Source organism: Echinops telfairi, unplaced genomic scaffold, assembly GCF_000313985.2.
Source record: "Echinops telfairi isolate 266 unplaced genomic scaffold, ASM31398v2 ScPeMD7_3533;HRSCAF=4204_0, whole genome shotgun sequence".
Taxonomy (NCBI): domain Eukaryota; kingdom Metazoa; phylum Chordata; class Mammalia; order Afrosoricida; family Tenrecidae; genus Echinops; species Echinops telfairi.
The window spans coordinates 77,055,919-77,062,054 of NW_022107431.1; the positions used below are offsets into that span (position 1 = coordinate 77,055,919).

The 6,136-nt window shown below is 43.3% G+C and overlaps 1 protein-coding gene across 1 annotated transcript in view; it reads right to left on the reverse strand.

Annotated features, from left to right (window-relative positions):
- The window catches only part of COQ3 (coenzyme Q3, methyltransferase), a 27,798-nt gene extending 25,727 nt beyond the window's left edge, over positions 1-2,071 (reverse strand). Inside the window, exon 1 of the mRNA XM_030886863.2 lies at positions 1,995-2,071. The gene's annotated coding sequence lies outside the window, so the exon portion shown is untranslated. The remainder of the gene's footprint in view (positions 1-1,994) is intronic.
- Between the last annotated feature and the right edge of the window lie 4,065 nt (positions 2,072-6,136).

Sequence of the window (6,136 nt, forward strand, 5' to 3'; positions counted from 1 at the left end):
AGGGCTCATGAGGGAGGGGGGAGCAGGGAGGGAGGGAAAAATGAGAACCTAATGCTGGGGGCTTAAGTGGAGAGGAACTGTTTTGAGAATGACGAGGGCAGCGAATGTCCAAATGTGCTTTACACAACTGATGTATGTATGGATTGTGATGAGTTATATGAGCCCCTAATAAAACGATTTAAAAAAAACATTCAATTTTTCTTCTTTCTTTCTAATGGCTACATGGTAAACTGTAATTTAAAGAGTTCTCCCATGACAAACATGGATATTATTTCTAATTTCTTGTTATTACTAAAAACCTGCCATTGAATTACACAGGTAACTTCATAGGTGCTTGGTGTGCTTGTTGGTAAAACCCTGAGAACTGTTGTGTACATTTGTAAGTTCTTAATCGCCACTCATAGATGTTTTCTGAAGCCCCTCAGGCAATGACTGAGAATATCTAGTGCTATTTCCCCACAGTATTACAACATATGAGTAACCACACATTTTAGTCTTGGCTAATCAAGTAAATGACAAGGGGATCTCAGTGCAAATTTGATTTTATCTTGGATGAGGTTAGGTATCCTTTAAGCTTAATGAACCTTTGTATTTCATGTCTTATCTTTTCATAATCTCTGCACATTTTTCTCCTGTGTGCTTTACGTTTTTTGTTTGGTCTTTTAATGAGCCCTTCACAGTCTGGTTCAAAACCATTTCAGTGGTCTCAAAAATGTATTGATATGTTTGTTCTCCTGGGTTTTCGCTCATGTGATTCTCTCTTTCACCAACTTTACCTATACCTTTTAAAAACCTACTTTAAATATTATTACATAATCAACTCAGAGATAAAGATGATGCCAGGAGAGGCTTCAAAAAGTTTGTGAAAAAATAGAATTAAGGGATAAAGGTACTTTTGCCACGAAATTTTTGAAGCTCCTTAGTATATCCAGACACTAACACACCAAAATTTTAATGACGATTTTCTGTAGTGTGCTGGGTGACTATCACTTTATCACCTTTATACTCTTTTCCTGGTCTTTTCCCAGTAAACAACTGCTTTTATACTCAGAAATTGTAAATTAATCTAATACTTGTAAAAATGATTAATAAAAAAAACTAACCTAATACTATTTCCAGATTTAAGGGGAGAGAGTGAATATAGGCGGAGTGTATATTTTTCTTTTAAAATACTGAGTTATCATTCATTTAAAAAATATTATTCGTAGCCCTGGCGGTGTAACATTGGGCTGTGATCCGCCTGGACGGCAGTTCGAAACCACTTGCAGCTGCACAGAAGGACTGAAAGTTCCAGTCTCAGACACCCAAATGAATGGGAGCTCGGTACTTCCTGGGGGTCCCTGGCGGCGCCGTGGGCTTGGAAAAGCAAGTGAGGATCAAAACCCACAGCCCTGGCGGGGGTGAAAGTTGACGCCCGCTACTCAAAGACTGACGGCCTACTTGGGGCCGCGGTGAGTGGAGATCGACTGAAGGGCAGTAGGTACACAGTTCCTGATACAGAAACAACAACAAACCAATCCACAGGCGTCACGTCGATTCTGACCGCCCTACAGGAAGATGTGAACGTGCCCCACTGAGTTTCCCAAGCTGTGACTCTTCAGGGACGGCGCATGGTCCAACCCCCGGTCCCAGTCACCCACCGTTCGGTGAGCAGCCCGGGCTCGGCGTAGCCGTGCCTTACATGCCTTCGGAAACAAGGTCACCCCGGAACGGCAGCTGAGGGGCCTCGCAGCCTGCACACACAGGGGCGCGAGCTCGAGAAGCTGGCAGGCATTCGAAAGCGGCGGCCCCTGGGCAGCAAGGCCAACCCCACTAGGGTCCAGGTGGCCCGGTGCAGGGCGGGACCCGCGGACAGTGACCAGGGGGGCCGCGGCCGCGAGCCCGCCCCCCTCGGTGAGCAGGGGGATGTTCCGCTCGGGGGCGCCGGCCGCACAGCCCACGGTGCTCGCGGCCCCTGGCGGCCCGGCCGGCGCTCGGAGGGGCCTCTCACTCACCTGCCGAGGCGGGGCGGGCACGGCCGGCCGCGGGGCGCCGAGCCCCGAGCAGGGGCGCGCGGGACCAGCTCAGGCCGCCGCGAGCCCACATGGCGGCCGATGGGGCGCCGCTTCCGGTCGCAGTCGAGCCGCGAGCTTCCGGGGCCCGCCCGGCGCCGGGAGCTTTCCGGTCGGGTCGTGGCTACTCTTCGCATCCGCTAGCGGGCCCGTCGGGGCGTCGACTGCTCAGACGGGGCCCTGATTGTCCCCTCAATCTGCGGCCACCCCCGGAGGCCCGGTGCGCACAGGGCCTGTGCTCTACTCCCGGTAGAGTTCGTCTCAGAGGCTCGCTCTCCCGATGGCAGTGACTGTGACCGCCATAAACCTGTCATCATGAGCTAGCTTTTAATCCCGTGTCACTCAATGATCCCTACCCAGGATCGATGCCTACTCAGCGACCCCAGCAGGCAGCGTCGAGCTGCCCCGGGAGGGGGGCGGTGCTCCAGCGTAGTTGACTTTCCCCGCTGTGCACCCGCTGCTTTGACAGCCCCCCGCCACCACGAGGCTCTGCAGAGGTGACCCAGGGCTGCTGACAGTCTCTCAGCCACACGGCAGTTGCTTCTATTAAAATGGATAGTCTTGGGAACCTTGTGGACGGTGCTGCTGTGCTACAGGGTTGGAAGAGCCTCCATGGCCGCGGGTTTGCACTTCTGGAGAAGACAAGGCTTCACTCTTAGCATCACAAAGGTATGGAAGCGGTTCTTCTCCAAGTGTCCGTTTGCCTTTCAAGGGACTGTTATCAGGACCACCGGTCTGACTTTGAAATTATTCCACACAATTGTTAAGGTAGGAGGCCCAGCGTCAAACCTCCATGCACAAGGTCAGCGGTTTGAAATCATCAGCCACACTCAAAAAAAGCTTTCTACTCCCACGCCTGTAAGCAGTCCCGGAAACTCACCGGGGCAGTTCTACCCTGTCATATATGGTCAGTGTGTTCGGATGGACTCGATGACAGGGAGTTTAGTTTTGATCTCTGTTGCGGTAGCTCACGGGGGGAGGGGGCTCTACTGTAGGGTCCCTTTAAGTCGGCATTGCCTCAGGGACAGTTTTTGAGACCTGCTAAGGTTTCTTGGAAGTTGTTTAATGCACTGCTCAGCCCCAGTAGTGCTATGGTAAAGCGCTCAGCTGCTAACCGAATGTCGGTGGTTTCAACGCACGAGCTGCTCGGAGAGAAAGATGTGGCAGAGTCGACTTGTATTTACTGCTCTGTAAACACCGTGGGCAGTTCTACCCTGTCCTTTAGGAACACTGAGTTAGTGACAGCACACAATAGTTGGCCTATTATGGTTCCTTAGCTAAAGTTCTGACCTCCAAAGTGCTGTAAACTTTTTCAATAGCAGACAATGGCCCAAAGAATGAATAAGGTTAATCATAAAGATGGCGAAACGCCAGGTAACATTTCACTGTGACTTAAGGTGGTTGCAGGTCAGAGCTTACTCCACAGCAACCAACAGGACCCTCAGGGTTCCCCTCTCCTCGGTTACCTGCCATATCTCAATCGAGGGCAGACAGCTCAGCACAATTTAGCATGGTATTATTTTTTGGAGTGGCAGATCTAAGGAAAATCAAAATGCAAGTGAGTCTATGAATCATTTGCACGTGCCATTCACTCACTTTCTCCCATCTCACTGGACTTCAAAGCCCTGTCACTATACTTTCAACTCAATAAAAACAAAAGTAAAATGATTTGCCATAACACTTTCAAGACCAAATTACTGTTGCTTTGAAATTTTTGCTGTTTTCAGTAATGGAAGGTATGCAAAATGTGTGTATTTAATCAAGGTAAAATTTTTGAGTTAATATGGATTTTGGTAAAAAACATGGGACACGTCTCCAGTAAACTCTGGTGGTAGGATTGGTTGAGTGAGACCCATTTCTTCAGACTCCAGGCAGTTATCCTTGCCAGGTGGGAGTACAAACTACAACTGAGATAGCAACTTCCCAAGAAACCTAAAAGGCAGAAAATGGTGGTGACAGATACCCCTCAGGACACAAAGGGGTTAATAGTGAAAGGCAAAGGCCTCTTGAATCCTCATAAATAAGTTGGCCCATATATGAAAAACTAGCTCACATTTTCCTGTGCAATCATCAGACATAAGGTTTTCTTTCCTACTGGTCCTTAATTATGACTATGTTAAAAATATTAGTGCTATGCAGTTTATGGCTACTGCTGGAGCGATTTCCCTATTGCTATGCTCTTTTCCATAAACATATATACTTCGTAATTACTTTGTTATATAACTCCAAAACCTACATATAAATTTTTGTTTTCATAAATGGTAGGCTACAAACGGTAAGGTCAGTGGTTTAAACTTAAAAGCTGCTATGGCTGTCTGCTCCCACTAAGAATGACTGTCTTTGAAACCCTATGATTTGGAATCCACTAGATGGCAGTAGGACACATCTAAAAAGCTTGATCCCTCTGAAATGCATATACTACAATAACTATTCATCAGTTAGCAAATCTCAATATTTAATAAAAAAGTTTTACATAGACATTTTAAGGATAATTCTATGTTAAGCTATTTCAATCAGACCAAGGATTAACCAATGGGTGATTACTAGAAAGCTCTACAATTGATACCTGATAAATTTCTGTGCCATAAAAGTGAAACATAGGTGTGTGCTATCTCAAGAGCAAGTAAAATGCCAATTTTCTCATTTAGAGTTGTGATATTAAAATCTATTTCTATTTAATAGTGAAGAACTTAACGGTTATAACTGCCCAAGACTTAGATAAGTTTAGTCTTCCCTTATATAGTTGAAAAAATTGTAACTCCAGTGATTTCAAAACATACCAAGTAGCAGAGAGCCAGGTCAAACTAATGAATCAAATGTTGTTTCCATTAAGCTATGATTAGTACATTTTAGAAAGCTGAACAATATCTTAATATAAGAAAAACTCAGTTTAAAATAAAGGCTTCTTTCTATCAGTGGTTATACAGTAGGAACTTGGGGATTCATAAAATCATTGATGCAAAAATCCCCGAATAATTAAAAAATGTACCTACCCATTACATTTTTTCCTATTTGTAGGATCATGTATCACACCATTAGAAAGAGACTTTTAAGACATTTTATAGTGGCAGAAAACATACACTAGTGATTCCACACTAAGCTTTATTTATATTTGGGGGCTTGAAGTAAGTCTTATAATTATTTCTTCCAAATTACATTTTATTCTCCTATGGTGTGGATTGCCCTCATGCCACAAAAACAAGTATTATGAACACACTAGAATAGTTTGAAAGGAGAGCCTCTTAAAAGACAGTTTTTATTAGCCAATCCAGACCAATAATTGCCTCAAAAGCTGTCATCTACTCTTTGGCTGCAAAAACCATTTCATCATCAAATTGTACATAGAATTAACTTATGTGTAAGTTTTATCATTCACATCCTAAAATCATGGAAGCCCTGTTTTATAAATTCTTACCACTCGAGGAAAACATACTACATTACATGACAAGGAAATAAAGTCTAAATTATCCATAAAACTCTGAGAAAATCCTAAATATTTAATTGTATAACTGTTACATTTGCTAATAATCACATACATCATTACTGTGTTGGTTTGGTTGTTTTTCTGGGTTTTTTTTTGAAGTCTCCAGATAGAAACTGATAAAAAGCTTGCAAACACTGGCATAGCAAACAAACTGTCAAATAGCAAATACTTTTTGTTCTAGTTACTCTCTTGCCAAAAATGTGCATATCATAGCCAGATTTTTTTCTGTAGAATTTTATTTTGAAAATAGTTTTTCACTGGAAGATTAATCTAAAAAACATTTGATATGAAATGTTATACAACTTATTACAAATTAATCAGATAATTAATTCTGCAATTAGATATACCATGTTAGCTCTCCTACATAAAAATATTGCACATTTTCCTTCATTTTGTCTCCAGATGTCACTGATACCTATATAGAATTCTACACTATTTTAAAGTTATCCTATGAAATGACAACTTTATAAATATCAGAACTAAATGTACTGTAAAACAGCCTTTTTGGTAAACATGCATTTATTCACAGTTGATTTATTTTTTAGATAAATGCATAATTGCTCAAAATTAGTACAGAACCTATAGAGATGGTATAAGAGCA